The 19,297-nt window shown below is 45.7% G+C and overlaps 1 protein-coding gene across 1 annotated transcript in view; it reads left to right on the forward strand.

The window, feature by feature from the left end:
• Window positions 1-19,297, forward strand: part of LOC144797882 (extracellular calcium-sensing receptor-like) — a 328,213-nt gene that overhangs the window by 115,288 nt on the left and 193,628 nt on the right. The gene's annotated exons all lie outside the window — the stretch shown is intronic.

Here is a 19,297-nt window from a genome sequence, read left to right on the forward strand (position 1 = left end):
TTAATAATGTTTATCCAAGTTGGGAACAGCTCATGTAAATCACCAAACAAGTTTATGCATCGATATTCAAATCAATATTCCAATCGCACCAAGGTCTTCTTGATTTTGAAGCTAGGCAAAGTCATTAAGGCTGCAGTACCAGATTGTGCAGCTGGTGCAGTTCTTTGGGTGCAGATCCAGATTCAAGCAGGATAGTCCTTCTTCTTCTTGCAGTTTCAGACAGCAGATCTGAGGATCTATGCAGCTCTCCCATATGTATTCACCATTTCCAGTGCTGCAGTCAAGGGGGCACCCCTGACTAATGAGATGCAGTGTACCGCCTAGGTATATGGTCACTTCCTCAAAAGTGTGCCATATTCTTTTTACCAGAAAGTACCATTCTCCAAAAGCATCATGAAGAACTCTTTTCATTTAAGGTTTGATCTGGCCAAGCCAACGTACTGGTGTTGGTAAGTTTTACAAACACACCTTCCAAAACCCTGACTAAGCTAATTACTAAGGTTCCTGTGTGGTTGGGGTGCAGGAGGTAGGGTTCAGCCTGTGCTGCTCCCAAACTGGCATTCTCCTTTTAAAGACCAGTTTGGTTCCCCCACCCTCTTCCTGCCTTTTGGCCTATGCAGTTAAAACTCTCCACCACAGGAAACCCACTGTCTACTCTGACAGGACACTTCCCACCTCATCAAGCAGCTCTGACTCAAAATGGAAAAGGCTGGCCAATGAAAAGAGGGTAGCTGAAAGCTTGATTTTGGCTCACAGAAAAGAAGTATAATAAAATATTTTCTGTAATAATTATTATAAATCTAACAGTGGCAAATTGTTGGATGTATCTTAATTCTTAATTAGATACCTTGAAGTATATTTTTAGGTGGCTCCTGTTGATATTTATGCTTAAATAAAATATCTCTATGTTAGCCTATGGAAACATTCACTACAATAAGGAACATTTAATTGGCAGTTTGTCCCTCACCAGGGCTTATAAAACATATTTTATAATGTCCCTGCTGATATTTACAAGGCACCCTACTACTGGGCACTTAAGGAAGATCTTAGGGCTACTCACATCTAAAAATATACTAGCTTTCTACTTTGGAAGTAACTTTAATTGCAAAGTCGAATTTCAATATAACTGAAATTTAAAGGCAGTCCTCAAAGCAGGGCTGCCTTTAAGATGAAAGCAGTAAAACTCAGTGCACACACTAGTGCAAGAAACCTACTGGGCCAATAAACTTCCCTGCTCCAATATATACTAGGGACTTATAGACGTTTTAAATCCCCCTTGCCTATTTGTATAGTAGGTAGTTACAGGCGTCTGTTTCTGTGAATTATAACTACCTAACCACTGAATACTTTTACAGCAGAGCACTGGCCCTGGGTCAGGTAAACAGAGCCCAGGGCACAGTCACAGTCAGTTATTATCAGTATCAGTCAAAAAAGGGGGTGCACAGGGCAAAAAGGATTACTTTCTCACAATAGCTAATAGATGAAGCCTGGTGAATATTCAGTTGGTCTGCAATTTTTTTATGCCAGTTTCAAACTGATTTCAGAGATAGGCACAAGAGGCAAAATTGAAGATGTTACTAGCCGCTGCCTGTATCTTTATCAACACAGTAATGCCAACCCTTAAGAATGCATCATCTTCACAATGCATTATAGAATTTTAAAACAGGTTTGCGTGTTGTGTCATAACAATGACCTGCAGTCAGCAGATTGAAAAGCTGTAGACCTGATTTTTTTTAAACTGTTATGAAAATTGTTACTGTGCCCTATAGTGTTGTTTTTCTTGGAACGAATAAATGAAATAATAAAAATTAGTCTTAGTATCCAACAGGATTTTCACTGGTATACCTGTGTGCTATCACATATGGACTGGTCAATCTGAAGACTCCTCAGACCTTTAATGTACTTTTGTAAATGGCTGATTAACCCTTCGCGTTCAGCCACTTTGCGCAGTGATGATTTTGTAAAAGTAAAACTAGTTCGAAGGTGTATCTCATATAGTGCACAAGACCACAAGCCTGTGGGTAAAAGTTCTTTTAGAGATTTCAGATTCTAGGTGGCCAGTGATACTGCTCCACTTTGCTATCCCCCTGAGGCAGCGGTGTGTTCTGTGCATTAAATATCCCTTTCTTTGACATAAATTCCACCTGTGATCATGATGCAATTACTGCAGAGCTCCTCCTGTCCCTCTCTGGGGGAGTTGTGCTTACCTATAAATGCCTGCAGTAATAGAACAGGCAGTCACAATCCTTTAGGGGCAGAGGGACCGCTGCTGAAGCGCGCAAGAGGATTGTAGGAGCAGGGAACATTAGAGTGAATTCTACCAGAGAGTTTGTCCTATTTTCAGGCGAACCCTGGTAAACAAATACATCCCTTTACTTCAGGACTGAACGTGTGCTTGATATTCCAATGCCAGCCTTTTTTCTTCCTTGCAGACATGCACACACAGACACACTCATGCTCAGTCAAGTCTTACCCATGCCTCACTGACTCTGGCTCTTGCTTCCATTGACTTGTGGCTCAGCTGTGGCTGGGAGCTGATCTGCTGCTTCCTGCTGTGTTACTGCTGAGATCGACAGAGCTGCTGGAGCCAGCACTGAGGCTCAGCTTCGGATCACTTCAGAGTCCGGTGACACCGGGTCTGAAGCAGATCCAATGACAGACCACATGTGGCCAACAGATACATGTAGGGCTTCCACTGCCAGGTACCAAGAGACTGCAGAAGATATATGCTAGATGCTGCAGTGTTATACATGGCAATGCTGGTGCTTGATTGATATGTGCACTTAATTTTCATTGGGGCATTTAACCAAAGTGAACAACCACAGACTGTGGCAGGAACATGGACTATTATTATATGATGTCTTCTGATCAGGTCTGACCTGTTCTGGTTGAGTTCTCTGAAACACAGGTTACTGGGCTGAGATGCTACCTATGCCAAGCCTCTGATTGCCATCATGTTTCTCATTTTACTGTGATTTTTCAGAGTAGTCGCATAGATTCCCTTTGTCTTGCGAGATACTTTAGGACAGGTACTGGTTGATGGTGATGATGGTGGAGTGATGGTGTGTGGCAGATTGCATGGAAATCCCACTGACAACCACCATGTATGCATTCCTTTCCCTCAAGGCATAGTCGCTTGGACAGCCCTCCTCCACACAGGTCAATAGGTCATTGTACAAAGTGTCTCCTCAAGCTATGAGACAAATTACTTTCAGGGCTTTCATCAGGCTTCTGTGCTTGCAGAGGCTCATTGTGTACCTGCTGTCCTGGTCTTCGATGCCAGGATCAGTTTCCCCAGGCTGGAAGGATGGGTGCCATCTCCAGAGAATTGAAGCAACTGGATATTCAAGAGATGGAGATATCGTGATCGGTGGGATCTTCCCAGTTCACAATGATGCGGTGGAAGGAGACATCACTTTTAGAGAGGAACCTGCGCCACACACATGTCAGATGTAAGTAGGTCACCCCAGCTAATAATGAGTGATGCTGTGATTTTAATGCTATATAAACTGGAACCGTTTTTTCAGGGATTACGCATTACAAGAGAGCTGAAATGTGCAACTGCACAATGCATGACTATCAAGGATAAAAATAATATATATATAGAGCGAGAGATTCTGAATATTTGGGTCTATATGTTTTGTCCCGATTATATTTTTAGTCGATGTTCTGGTAGAATATCCATACCTGCATATGCAGGATTGCATATGGACACAGCGGGTGCATGGCATAGATTTTGCATGTCTGGATACAGAGCAGCTCCTGGTTTGCACTGTTCCCTGCCATATAGAGAGTGATGCAGGTCATAAAGTGCCACTGTACTGAATTGAGAAACAGCCAGGAAACCATTTAAGTGTAACACCCTTGCAGTGTGATTGTCATATGTGTTGTATCCTACCGAATCCACACTGCTGTGCACTGAGACATGCTTCATACGCATGACTCGGATACCACGAGGCTTAGCAGGTCCTCTTTGAAGTCCATGGCAGGCGAGTGCACTACCCTCCTCTGAGAAAGCATCATTTAATTCAACCTAGCTCTGGGTTACTTTGGCAGTCAGCTGTTGTACCAACCACTGTAATAACATTCAACCCAAAAAGACACATACACTTGGGGGCATATTTACGAGTTCTGGCGCATCTCTGCATATCAGCAGAGATGCGCCAGAACAAATGCGTCACGCAAAACTACCCTTGCGTCACGGCAGATGCGCCGCATTTACAATGCGGCGCGCCGTGGCGCAAGGGTAGGCAGATGTGTGACGCATCTTGTGACGTAAGGGCAGCACATCGCTGGAGTCGCGTCGCAAGCGCGACGCAACTCCAGCAATGCTCAGGGCCGCCCAATACTTAACATGCTGCGTCAGTCCTTACGCCTGCTTCAAGCAGGCGTGAGGAATTGACATTGCAGCGTCGCAGAAGTGCCTGCGTGAAATCTAGTAGATTTCACGTAGGCACTTTTGCGAGGCGCACAGGCGCCGGAACGCCCACCCTGCGTGGGAACGCCCCCATTGTGGCGCTGGGCTTCATAACGTGACACATCTCCCTAGATGCGTCACGTTGCAAATGCCTCGCAGGGATGCGCCACGTTTACGCCGCTGTTGCGTGACGCAAGCCGGCGTAAACGTGGCGCAAGGGGCTTGTAAATCTGCCCCGACATACTTAGACTGAGAGATTGACAGCTGTACAGTAAGTCAGCAGTGAGGTTCACTGACAGTGTGCAGTGCACCTCATATATCAAGCAGTTCAGAAGGTCAGCATCAAGATTCACTGGGTGAGCTCTCGGTGGGCTTCAGACTCCAGAAAAAACCTGTGGCCAAAACTGTAATCCTCAGTTTGCGGTAGAGCAATGGTACAGTAGTATGTGCAGTAGTGTTTGAAGCGGGGAAGTACAAGGGACTGCCTGGCAGTGACATCTGTATGCCACACATCTGCAGGTAATGCAGACAGGCACTACATAGGCAAATATATTAACCTTCCCAGCCTGCACTGTGCCACTTACTCCCCTTTATTTAAAGTGTGGAGCTATTGGCTTTGCCAATGCTTGTTGGCACTGGCGTGCAAATTCATACATCCAAATGCTTTGCCAGATCACAAGTCAGGAGGGAATATCCAGACACTACATGGTTGAGCGGGATGAATAAGGGGGTAGAAAACTGTGTTACAAGACGACGGTTGAATTACATGCCAGCATGGGATGTTAAAAGCTTTAAATATTTCTGCCATATTTCCACATCAGCAATAAATTAAGAGAAAATGTCTAGTGCCCTCGGGACCTTTGAAATAGAAAACTCAATAGAGCTTGAACAGTGCTGGAAGTTAAGATCTTTTTTATGATTTTAGAGGTCTGATTCTGCCAGAGGTTGTCAAATGTTCGCAGTAAGGGGTTGATGTATCAAGCCTTTTGCGATTCGCAAAGGCGAATTTCAGCCTTTGCGAATCGCAAAAGGCTTTTTTGCATTTTTTGAAATGTATCAAAAAATCGCAAAATAAGGAATTTGCGAATTTTTATTTTGCTTAAGCATTTAAGGAATCGCAAATTTTGCGATTCCTTAAATGCGATGTATGTGGGTTTTAGAAATTGCGAATTTGGGTTAAGAAATCGCAAATTACCACCAACTTGTAGTTGGTGGTACACATTCATTTAAAACTGCCCTATTTGGCATTTGTGAAGGTGGCATGTGATGCACATACATGCCCATAGGGCATGTATGTGTGCCATATGCACACACATGTAAATTTCAGGGGTGCAACAGGGTGTCTTTGAGACACCTCTGCACCCTTGATATTATTCTCAATTTGTGAATTCGCAAATTGCGATTCGCAAATTGAGAAATATTTCACAATCATTCCTATGGGCCTCTTGGCCCATAGGAATGCATGGGAAATTATTCCTTAATTGCGAATTCGCAAATTGCGAATCCGCAAATAAGGAAGACTAAGAAATCGCAAAAAAATAGCGATTTTCTACATACATTCCAGTTTGCGATTTCTAAATAGCGATTCCTTAAAAATCGCTATTTAGAAATCGCAAAATGGAATCTTGATACATCTACCCCAAAGATTTTAGCCTCAGGGGGTGGCAGATGTCTGTTTTTAGGTCTCGCCTAAGCAGGACATAAGCTGTCTCTCCGAGACGTCAAGTAATTAGTATATGTGATGAAACTCCACCTATTGGCTTTTATTGGCTTTTTATTGGTTTTTTTGCTTGTCTGCCTTAATCTCTTTGTTTCGACAGGCTAATGCATTTTAAGTGCCTCCTTTATTATTTTCGGAATTCCTGTACAGCACCGCCTAACTACTGTAAACATGCTGATAGTGGAATGAAGTGTTTGTCTTGGAACTCTATTGTGTTTTTTTGTTGCTTGCTTATTCTTCTTGTGCACGTTTTCTTTGTATTGGTGACCTTTGAGTGTTAACGTTTTTGTGTGGCAATGGAAAGGCAGCACAGAACCTGTGTATATTGGGAGGGAATTTGCTTTAACCCCTTGAACGCTCATGACGAGCTCAGCTCGTCATGAGCCACGGTGCTCGTTTGCTCATGACGAGCTGAGCAAGATTTCTGTGTGTTTTATGTGTGTTACCTGTACTTATGACGCCAGAGTGGAAAATACACCTTTGTGTTAGCAGAGTCCTGAAGTGTGAATGTGCGAGTCCAGTACAGTGAATACAGGCACACAGCTGCTGTACAAGTAAGGGTTCTATTAGCAATTCTAGATCTTTCTGCTGCTCTTCGTGAGCCCCCTCTTCTGTTTGAGATGTAGGCCCTCCACACTGGGACACAGGCCATACACGTTACACGTTACACATGGGAGGGACAGGCATGGCCCTGCCATCCGCATGACAGGAGAGATGCGGCAGGTCCGCCGAGAGATTGGCTGTAAAATGTCAGAATCGGACAAGGCTCAGAAGGTGAGTGTGTTTCACAATGGAATGGCTTTCCAGTTGAGAAGTTCTGAGGAAGTTTTAAAAATTCTTTCACAGCTTCAAGGTAACTTCAGTGCCACTCATGGGAGGTGTCAATGCGGCGGGCACACATTTGTGTAGAGTTAATTTTAGATTGGTGATAAATCTCGAAACAGAAAGCCCATGCTCAGTGGGCCGTCATCCCGCAACTTATGGCTAAACACTTCTTGCGGGATGTTGCACAGGCTACCCACCCAGGGGAGACTGCAGAGAGAGCATAAGTGTTTTTATCAGAATAAATGTGCGCCTTCTGACACACTAGTTGGCACCTTGGCGTGTTTTCCCAGTGTAGAATACGTATTTGTATGTTTATTAATGGGCAATGCATGGCCCTAGAGTAATACACACAGTCGCGAGCGGCATTACGGGTGGGTGGAAATTAGGTTGTCGCGCCGCGGGGAGGTGGGAGGGGTTTAATGGAAAAAAATATATAAAATAAAACTTTTAACTTACCGTCCCGCGCCATCTTCTGGATGGGTCCCGACTCACACAATCCGGTCCTGACTCCTGCGTGTTCCAGTTCCCGGCCGGCAGGCTGCAGCTCTCCTCGCATCATCAGGAAAGGCAGCCTCCCTCCCTCCCCTCCGCCAATCAGAACTGGTGAGGCGAATCTGAGCACGCCCCACCTGGGCCATTTTCTCTATGTAGGCTGCTAGAGAAAAGGGAGAGTGGGCGGTCCTGATCGAGGGCAGGGGGGGAGTGGCTTGCCCACTGTTGTGCATACTGACTGTTTGGTAAACAGTCCATTTGCACAACAGTGGGCAAGCCGCTCCCCCCTGCCCTCGAGCAGGACTGCCCACCCCCAACCAGGCACTTCTGCTTTCTCGCAGTGCGAGAAGACAGAAACATAAATGGTAGTTATTACAATTTAGGTTTCTGCCGTCTCGCACTGCAAGAAACCAGGGGTGTGGCGCCCAAACGCCCCTATAGAGGAGCCGCTACTGCTATGCAGTTTATGTTTGTATTACTTGATTTATATTGTAAATTGCTTTATAAAGTGCGCGCAAATGGTTTTTCTAAATTTGTCCCTTTTATCTGTTTTATAGCGTATATTATTCTCAGTTCCTTTGTTTTTTTTATACATATGCTGTGCGATCGGCTTCTAAACTGTCTCTATTTATACTCGAAGTTCAGCTCCAAATAAATTGTAGTTGCATGACACAACACCAACACATATATAAATGTATTTAAAGCAAAAAAAGCTGGAGCTGAATTTAGGCAGCAGCTTTAGCCGCATACTGTTTTTTCCCCTGTGTTTATCATCCTGGTGTTTTCTGTAAGTTACTGATCTGCATCCCACAGATGCTGTAGACGAAAAGATTACGAACTTTACAACAAGGCTTCTTATCACTTCATTAGCTCATCCTGGTTTCCTTTCGCAACTGTAGGACACTTGCTAACTTTTTTTCCCCAGAACAAATGCCAATACACTAGGATGTATTCACACTGCTACACAAGGCAGCGGATAAACAAAAATTGCACCATTTACGTGAGTCTGAGCTATTGCAAATAACAATGTCTTTTATTTTTGTTTTCGTTTTTAAAACATAAATAAAAGGCATTGTCATTTACAATGCCAATAGCTTAAACTCATGTAAATGCGAGACCTATTGCATTGCAAATTCTTGTTTATTTTATTGTTTTTGCAATTTTATATATAACAAACTTGGCCCAAGGACATTGGAGCGCTTTTACACCTGAACATCACATACAAGTAAATTTTTATAGGCGCGGGTGATGTGCCTAGAATCACAGGATGTTGAGCCGAGGTTGCTACTCAAACCTTCTTTCCCAATTTCAAGTCTGCCAGGGTTTGCAGAAGAAACAGAAAGTGATGGCTAAGTGATGGTTTGCCCACGTTTTGCCTCCAGAAACGCGGCATCTACATATGAATAGTTGCATCCCTTTATCACTCCCACCAGAGTTGTGATATAGTGGACCAATTAAAAAATCGGGCACCAGGACACATTGTTTTTTATCTCCACCCCCCAACACCCACCACACCACAATTTGGCCTAATTGTGTGTTTTTGGGCATTCAACTTTTAGAACGTATTGCTCCTCATCCATTTTTGTTTAGGATTAGGAGTATTTAAATTAACCTGAAAACTGTTTACAAGTTTGTGGTTGAAAATAAATAAATAATTGAACTGGATATTAAGGGTGAGTTAGTAAACAGACTCATGGCCTATTCGCAAAAATTTAGTATTGTGGTAAAGTGTGCAGAGTCCAAGAGAACTGACCATCTCACTAACACTAACTAGAAAGATGCAGCGAGTCAAGGTGTGAAGTGCACTGGAGTACATCTCAGTGGGTTCTTTGCAGCAGGATATGGAGCACATTGTCCAATTGAGTGATACACCCAGGAGGTAGATACGAACAAGCGGCCTCAGCAGCCTTTCCATTAGAGGGGCCAACTTCCCATCATTACTGCGCGGTGAACCTTTTTTGCGTGCATGCAGACTGCCTGTGTGGAGACCCATTACATGCATGGACAAATCACAAGGGGCCCGATGTAGGTAAATTAGATTTACCGATTCATAAATACCGAATTTTACTGATTCGGTATTCATGAATCAGTAAATCTAATGTAGGTAATTTTTCGGTAAAAAATACCGAATCGGTAGGATTCGGTATTTATCGATTCTGTAATTACAGAATCGGTATTTGTCATTGATTCCTATGAGCCTTGAAGCCCATAGGATTCAATGGCAAATACTGATTCGGTAATTACAGAATCGGTAAATTTACCGAATTGCCAAGGGGGACAGGGTGTCACTTTGACACCCTGTTGCACCCCTGTTTGTGGCTTGTGTGCCATGTGGCACACATACATGCCCAAGGGCATGTATGTGTGCCACATGGCACAGGTGTACATGCACAGATGTGCATGTACACAGGAATTCGTTATTTACCATGCAATAGTATTACTTGGTAAAAAACGAATCGGTAAGGGCCTGTGGCACTGTTTTCAGTGCCACCTACATATTGATTTACCGATTCGGTAAATTTACAGAATCGGTATTTTACCGAATCGGTAACTTTACTGATTCGGTAAATATACCGAATCTGTAAATTTTAAGGCCCCGACATCTCCATTTGCAAATACCGGTCGGTAACGGCCGAAATCGGCCGTTACCGACCTACATCTGGCCCAAGATGTTTGTTGGGAACAGGGTGGATTATGAGTTGCGGAGATCATTTTTCGGGTTTAATTTGGTAACCTCCTCCTCTAAATCAGCCAGTTTGAAAAGATGCAGATAGTCAGTTCCATATCAGCCTTATCAAGTCTGATTAATGTGCTATTCTATGACTGCAAATCCCCCTTTACCATCTCCCGGAGTAAGTATTGACTGCTCGCTACTCGCACCTTTGTAGTGAAAAATATATTAAAAATTAGTAAATTCGTTTAGCAAACGGAATTAAACAGTCTTAAAACCATAAACTTCATGATAAACCATGGTAATCCACCAGGAATGCTGCCCAGCAACCACCTACTGCCCAGAAAAAAGTTTTAACCCACTGCTGACAGTCTCCTCGTAATATGAAAATGAGTGGGTTAGTTAGAAATGTGCACGACTCAGGGAGAGGGTGCTATAAAAACACATTCATAGGACCCCAACCAAGGTGTGCAATTCAGTGTGCTCGTTAGACATCACACTATAAATTTACCATATATTTCAGCTTTTATCACTTTAGATACAAATGCTGTGATGACACTGTATATAAACACTAAAGTATACATTTGGCCCAGGCCCATAATACAGTTACATTTTCCTAGAGAAGGGTAGTCGCTTGTCCCTTCCATCAGAATCACTCCCACCACAGTTGTAATATAGCAGGCTAATTAAAAACTCGGGAACTAGGAAACATTGTTTTTAATCCCAGCCCCCCCAATTTGGCCTGATTGCGTGTGTTTGGGCATTCAAGTTTTAGAACATATTGCTCCACATCCATTTTTGTTTAAGATTATTAAAATTAACCTAAAAACTGTTTACAAGTTTGTAGTTAAAAAAATAATAAATTGAACTGGGTATTAAGGGTGAGCAAACAGGCTCATGGCCTATTCGCAAAAATAGTACGGTGGCAAGGTTTTAGTCTTTGGAGCTCACAGCACATTTTTCATTTACACATTCAAGGTTGTCTTACTGCAACTCTCCATATTCATGATACCATTTCTAAAGGTGACTTTGCCCCTGTATTGTGCTGGGTGGACCCCTCCTGTGCTTCAGCATCTCTCTCCTGACCTTGGACAGACACTTTTTTCTTGGTTCGTATATAGCTGAACTACCTAAGGGCAGGTTGAGGTATTCCGTCAGCAACTTGATGTGTGGAAAGTGCCCTTTTTGTATGGTCACTCCCCACTTGTGCTCAATTGTTGACGGTTATTACCCCAGTGCTAGTGCTCTATCCCTAAAACTTTTATGTGTAAATTGACAATCCCATTTGACAAGGACTTTACCTCCCTTAAAAGTCCCTAGTATATGATACCGGTGGTACCCAGGGCATGGGTGGTAAAGGGGTCCCCAGTGCCCGCAGCAGTGGTGTGCCACACCTTGAGTGACCCACAGAAACTACTGTCAGCGGGCCTGCCATTGCAGACAGCAGGAGTAGTGCAAATTAATAGAACTTGACTTTGCCCTCACCATGTGTGGGTAAGTCAATGCACTATCCCTGATATCTGCCAGTCACCCCTAAGGAAGGCCTCCTAAAGCCCAAGAGGCATGGTGCATTATATCAAAGATGTGGACATGTAAGTGCAAGCTTATATGACCTTATAGTGCCCTTTACCTTTTAAGTACACAATAAGTGATAGGCAGTCTATGTATCCAGTGTTTGCTGCAGCCAAGACTGAATTCTGACCTCCTGCCAGGCAGTGTGATCACTCCCAGGAATCAGGAACAAAGTCTTGGGCAGGAAGGAGGTCACACCACCCTCCTCCCAAGCAGGCTAGTTAAGGTGAACATCAAGCAGTGAACTTCAAAGGCTGCACTACCTCTGATATGCATCAGTATTGACACCCAGAGGAGGAAGTAGCCCTGCCCTAGGTACATTTGCACCCACACAGACGGGAAATTAGTCAAGGAGGTGTACACACCCAAAATGCTAACCACACCTCCAAGGTGAGCAGCCTGGTATGCACATCAAAATTAGATGTCTGCCATATTTAGAAGTGGCAGAATATAAGGTTCTGGGTAGAAACCGTGATCCACACCCTATGGTTATTTTTAACATTTATTAAGCGCGAACAATTGCCCGCAGGCGTCTCGGCGCTATACTTTTATTACTCTCCTGTGTGATCTTATACTTTTCAGAGGTCAAATAACCATGTCTTCAGTTTCTTCCTAAAGGACATGAGATTTGGGCTGGATCTTATGGTTTGCGGGAGTGTGTTCCATAGTTTTGGGGCGGCAACTAGGAAACGTCTGTCTCCCCAGTTGACCAGCCTAGTCCGTGGCACTACCAAGTCATTCTGTCTTGCTGATCGTAGTGTCCGAGTAGGAATGTATGGGACGAGATGGTCACTCAAAAATTGAGGTGCTTGCTGATGTAATGACTTGTAAACGATGCACAGTGTTTTAAATTTAATTCTGTTCCTGACAGGGAGCCAATGAAGACTTCTTAAGGTCTCAGCTATTGGCTTGAATTTAGGGATGTTGAGAAGAAGTCTAGCTGCTGCATTTTGGATTGTCTGCATTTTCTTGATGATCCTGACTTGAGCATTTGCGAGCAAGCCATTGCAGTAATCCAATGCTGATAGGACAAGAGCGCTAACCAGTGTCTTGCCGACATTTTTGGGAAGAAAAGGAAGAATCTTCCTAACCAGTCGTAATTTATAGAAGGCTGTGGAGGCCATCTGATTGGCATGTGCCATGAAATTTAGATTGTCATCAAAGATGACACCCAAATTTCTCACCTTCGTGGCTGGTTTGGGCACAGCTCCAAAGGAAGATGGCCACCAAATTGAGGACCAGCTAGGACTGAGATGGCCAAAAGTGACCACCTCGGTTTTCTCGGAATTTAATTTCAAACAGTTTGCTGACATCCATTGTCCAATGGCCAGCATGCCTGTTTTGAAACTCTCCGCCACTGTTTCCCCATCGTTTCTAACAGCCAGTATCAGTTGTGTATCATCTGCATATGAGGTAAGGTTCATCCCATGCGCTTTGATGGTTTTTGCGAGGTCCGACACATATATATTAAATAGTGTCGGACTAAGGGATGAACCTTGAGGTACCCCACATGGCAGTGATAACTCTGCAGATGCAAACTGACCCAGTGTAACGGCCTGGGATCTCTCTGCCAGAAAAGACGCCAGTAGATTTTTTGCTAGGCTTGCACGCCCATTTTTTCGACACGGTTGACTAAGATCTTATGGTCAACTGTGTCGAAGGCGGCCGATAAATCTAGAAGCACCAATAGTGCTGTGCCACCATGGTCTCTGATTAGTCGGATATCATCCGCCGCTTTAATGAGCGCTGTTTCCGTTCCATGAAACTTGCGGAATCCAAATTGTGTTTCGTCGAGCAGATGATATTGCTCAATGAATTCCGCAAGTTGGATGTTCATGGCTTTCTCAACTATCTTGGCAAGAAAGGGTAGGTTCGCTATAGGCCTATAATTTTTCAGTTCAGTTTTATCTAAGCCGGGTTTCTTCAGGAGAGGTTTTAGTAAGGTCTTTTTTAGATGGTTGGGGAAGATGCCTGTGCGAAACATTAGATTACATATTTGGGTGATAACTGGGATCATGGTGTCCATTAGCAAACGAAGGGTATTTAGAGGACAGGGATCCAGAGCCGATCCAGATTTAATTGTTTTGATAATATCCTGGATTTGATCTTCAGTTACCTCTGCAAAGCAAGAAAGATTATTGCTAGACGATGGTATATTTATTTTTTCATTGCTTTGGTTAGCCCCAAGGTTGAATGCTGAGAAGATATCATTCACCTTGGTGAAAAAGAAGGATGCCAATGAATCACAGAAATTTTGTGAGCAAGGGGGATTAAGGTCTGGGGCACATCCCGCCAGATGTTTAGTTATTTCAAAGAGCTTTTTATTTGAGTTTTTTGCGCTTTCGATTTGCTCAGTGTAATACTTTTTTTTGTCTCTGTGATCAAGAGTTTATATTGAGTTAAAGATTCCTTATACGCTTTCCTGTTTTCATTATCATACTTTTTCCTCCAGTTTCTTTCTTTGTTTCTACATTACTGTTTTAGTTTTTTAAGCTCCTCGGTATACCATGGTGCTGAAGGGAAGCTTCTATTCCTGGACAATCTTTTTACTGGTACCAGTTTATTAGCTGCCTGGCCCACCCATGTGTGGTATTGCTCAATAGCAGTTTCTGGGTCATTAGCCCAAATAGGTATTGAATTATGTAACGCATCCTTAAGGCTTGGGAATATTGATGTCTTTCCAGACCTTAAACGATTCTGGTTTGGGGAATGGTGTTGTTGCAATGGGTGTTTTATTAATTTGTATTGTAGCCGATATCAGGTGGTGATCGGACCACGTCAATGGCAGGACATCGGTCACTAGCATATTGTCCAGATTGGTAAATATACCGTCTAGGGTATGGCCTGCAGTATGAGTAGGTCCTTTCACCAACTGTGATAGACCAAAAACCTCCATTTCAGATTGCAAAGATATAGTGTCTTTGTCTTCACTACAGTCCAAGTGGAAATTAAAGTCACCTAGCAGTGTTACAGATTTATCTGTAACTGAGGTTTCTAAAATAGTGGCAATTTCTGTAAGGAATCCCGACCGGATTTCTGGTCGTCTATATAATAGTATGCCTTTGAAGTTATATGAGGGGGACAGATAGATATCAAAATGAAATGCCTCGCATGTCGTAGAAGGAATTGCTGTAGTATGAATTTTGAGAGTGTCCCGAGCAATTATGGCAATCCCGCCTCCTCTTTTACCAGTTCTATCCAGTCTATAGCATTTGAATCCTTGTGGAACGGCTATCACGAGGTCTGGGTCAGATGCTTTGTCCAACCAGGACTCTGTCAGGAACATTATGTCAATGTTCCTGTCTAGCAGTCCTTTGGCTACTTTTTCCTACACCCTTAGCTCTTCTAAATCAAGGATTTTAGGGTACCCCTAATACCAGAACCTCAGTTCTGAACAACCTGCATCAAAGAGGACAGTAAAAGAGAATCGTATTGGCGACAACATCTCTTGGTTCCTCCAGACAGACAGACCCATGAGGAAGCCTGAAGCACCCTCAGACTCCCCTGGATTAGTGGCATTAGACCCCATCCATTTACCAGTAAAACAACACTCTGGTATCAAAGAAATCCTGACCGAGGGATTGCCCAAATCCAGATGGTCTTGAGCATTATGGGATCAGCTGGTGGTGTTTGCGGGTGGCGTTCTTGAGGGCAGTCATGTTTTCCGATGACTGGTTGTGGCGCCAGGCTTTCTCGAGGGCACGGCAGGATTTCTTGGAGTCTTTGAGGTGGAGAAGTGTGGCTCAGGGGTTAGAGGCAGCAGGGGTTAGAGGCAGCAGACCCGGAAGCTAAGATCGGTCCTGGACCAGGGTTCAATTCCCCGCCTCGGCGGGGTCTTGGGCTGAAAATTCCACGGACTCGATAATTCTCGCCCCGGTGCCTCCTCGACTCACGGGTTCACACTCTGCGACTCTGGGCAATAGCTTGCTTAATATCCACAACGGCCCCTCGCGGCGGGATGCCTGACTTTCACCTTGTGGATACCCAGCTATCTCACAGGGGAATACCAGGAAGGGTTCCCTAAGCAAGCGCCGGGAAACCCACTGCGGGTAGCTGTGCGCTATATAAGCTCAACTACATTTACATTTACATTTACATTTGAGGTCGTTGGTGAACCATGCGACTTTCTTGCTGTCGGGATTGCATTGAGGGTACTTCAGTGGGGCAAGGGCGTTTGCGCAGTCGGTGATCCACTGTGTGAGGTTGGGGGCTGATTCGTTGGGGTCCGTGGTGTTGGTGGGAGGATTTTGGCTCAAGGAGGAGGTGAGTTGGTCGGTGGTGATCTTGCTCAAGCATCTTCGGGGGGTATGTTGAGGGCAGTGGTGGGTCGTTGTTTTCCTGAAGTTAAAATGTACGCAGCTGTGGTCGGTCCAGTGGAGCTCAGTGGTGTGGCTGAAGGAGATGTGGTTGTTGGAGGAGAAGACGGGGTCAAGTGTATGTCCGGCGTAGTGGGTGGGGATGTTGACCAGTTGCTTGAGTCTGAGGTTGTCGAGGTTGTCTAGTAGGGTGGTGGTGTTGTTGTCCTTGTTGTTTTCCAGGTGGAAGTTGAGGTCCCCTAGGAGGATGTAGTTGGAGGAGGCGAGGGCGAGCGGGCTGATGAAGTCTGCGATGGCTTCACTGAACTGTGAGCATCGTCCCGGGAGTCTGTAGATTAGGGTCCCTCTGAGGGTGGTCTTGGGTTCGGTGTGTATCTGGAAGTGAAGGTGCTCTGCGGTGGAGAGGGTGTCGCTGGTGTTGGTCGTGATGCGGATGGTGTTTCTGTGGGCAATGGCGATGCCGCCTCCGGTTCGGTTGACGCGGTCCCTCCGGATGATCTTGTAGCCGTCCGGGATGGCTTCGGCGATGTCGGGGGCTGAGGAGGCGTTCATCCAGGTTTCCATGAGGAAGGCGACGTCCGGCGCTGTGGTGTCGAGGAGGTCCATGAACTCGACGGCGTGTTTGTGGACGGAGCGGGTGTTGATCAGGATGCACTTGAGGTGGTTGTTGTTGTTGGCGTCTGTCCCGGCGGGCGTGGTGCCGGTCCGAGTGCAGGTGAAATTGCAGGCGTGGCAGGTGAAAGCTCCGTAGGTGCATCTCGGGGTGGCTTGGTAGCAGGCTGGTTGTCGGCCAGTGTTGAATGCGTGGAGGGTAGTCGCGTTGTATGTCCGTCGGGTGGCCTGGCTCGGGCGTGGTCCAGGGGTCCAGGCACTGGGCGCGGTCCAGGCATGGACGGCCGCAGACGGGCTTGCCTTTGGCGCGCCAGCGGCGCGCCCACTGCTCGCGGCCGCCGCGCGGCCTCCATAAGAGGCCAAGTGGGAGGGCGGAGCAGCTGGGAGGCGGGAGCGGGGTGGCCAATGGGCAGTGGCAGGGGGGTACAGAAGGAAAGAAGTGGGCGGGGCCATGGGGGAGCAGCGGTGGGAAGCGTGGAGCGGGGGGGCACAGAGGGCAGGGGTGCCTAGAAGCGGAATAGAACGAAAAGAACAACAATCAGGTCAGAATGACCGAGGCAGCAAGTCCAGAGCAGGAGCAAGCGCACCGATGGCAGGTGCGAACCGGGGGCAGAGTCTCGGGCAGGAGGCAGAAGGAGCAGCAGGACGAGCCGTGTGGCGTGGGGGGGGGCGACCTGGGGACAGGTCGCACTCACCTGCGCCGCACGGCCTCCATAAGAGGCCAAGAGGGAGGGCGAAGCAGCTGGGAGGCGGAAGCGGGGTGGCCAATGGGCAGTGGCAGGGTAGTGCAGAAGGAAAGAAGTGGGTGGGGCCGCGGGGGAGCAGCGGTGGGAAGCGGGGAGCGGGGGGGCACAGAGAGCAAGGGTGCCTAGAAGCAGAATAGAACGAAAAGAACAACAATCAGGTCAGAATGGCCGAGGCAGCAAGTCCGGGGCAGGAGAAAGCGCACCGATGGCAGGTGCGAGCCGGGGGCAGAGTCTCGGGCAGAAGGCAGAAGGAGCAGCAGGACGAGCCGTGCGGCGAGGGGGGGCGACCTGGGGACAGGATTCAAAAGAAGGACTGTCCTGCTACTAGAAGGTATGTCATGCTGCTTGAAGGACTGCCTTACTGTCTAAAGAAGGTAGATTGGACCTGCTTGCCTTGATCCCAGGCTACTCAAGGTGGCTCCAACGGTTGCCAGCTACAACTGGACTTGCCTGGACATGTCTGAGCCCTGCCTGAGCCCAACTGCTGGCTGCGACTGGAGTGAGCCCTGATCCCTATGAGTTGGCCCCCCAGATCCTGTACTCCTTGCTGGCATCAGCTCCTCTGAAAGTAAAAGGGAAGAACCCTGAAGTTTGTGCTCCTTGTGACCACAAACAGGCCTATTTGTACCAGAGCTATTTTGCCTGTGACAACCACCAATGCAAAGCTCTGGTGAGACCTGTTCTTCGCAGCAACAGTAACCATCCGGAACAACCAGAAGTGTGGGAAATGCACTTTGTGCGACAGGAACGACAGCCAACATAAACTAATGACAACCGATGGTACCTAAGTGGTCGTGCTCCAGCCACCTTGTGGCCCCCACCAATGTAAATAGAACTCTTCACCCAGGAATGTAGAAGGGAACTCCTCAGTGGGACTAGACTGGTCCTGGTATCTGACTCGCCCTCCATTGTGCTCGACCTGAGCTTGTGACTTTCACCGGTTTAGCTTAACCTGATAACCACAAATGGAGCTTTCTGCTTCTTCAGTGATATTTAGACTAAAAACTTTGAAACACAAATATCCCCGGTTCCACTGCATTCTGTCATTTGTGAGTTGCAAACCGTGATTATACCTTTATCTATGCACTTCATAAATTAGTTGGTTTTCTGTGGGCCTATTTCTGGTAATGGAAGCCATCTCTGATTTTGTCAATACCACTTAGGTACCATTAATATATTAATGTATGTGGTGGTTTGACATCTATAATCTCTAACAGGCAAATATATGCATCCCAAATCACAAACTGCATTTTTTAGGATCTCCACCCTTCTTTTCTAAGGGAGATCCCCACACATGTAAATTTACTGCACATTCCATCAATACAATTTGGCTCTTAATTCCAATCTGGCTAGTAAGGGCAATTACCAATCCATCAGAATTATGAGATCTGCAGAAACACTGCAGATCTCTTAAATTTCACCTGGAGATGTTGGTTTCTTTTAGCAGCGTAGAAGGAATAGGACCCGGAATTAAAAATTTCTCGGTTAATTCCTCATGTTTTTAGTGCACCCTCTGGGTATAAGTCACTTTCCATACCTATGCAGTTAACTCTACCCCCTGTATGAGGTTTTCTCTCACACAGGGTGTGTGTGTTTCTGGGCAAAGGTGATCATAGTGTTTGAGCCTCGGGTCTTTCTGGATGTGCTCAATGAAGTTAGCACTCGTGCGTGGTTATGTCACTGTGTTGCGAGCTGCCATATTGTCAAAGGCAATGATTTGAAAGGGGAATTAAGCCATCAGCAGCAATTTCGAATAAAACAACTGAGAATTACTGGTTTGTACTCAAAATTCCCATCATTGCAAACAAATTTACAAACCGAGCAGTGTGCAATGAGTTGAAAAGCCAATTAAAAGTTTTATGGTACGAAAATATTTTTTGAAAAAGGAGAAGAGATATTAAGGAGGTATTTTAAGATATGTCTATA

Source organism: Lissotriton helveticus, chromosome 12 (assembly GCF_964261635.1).
Source record: "Lissotriton helveticus chromosome 12, aLisHel1.1, whole genome shotgun sequence".
Lineage (NCBI taxonomy): Eukaryota > Metazoa > Chordata > Amphibia > Caudata > Salamandridae > Lissotriton > Lissotriton helveticus.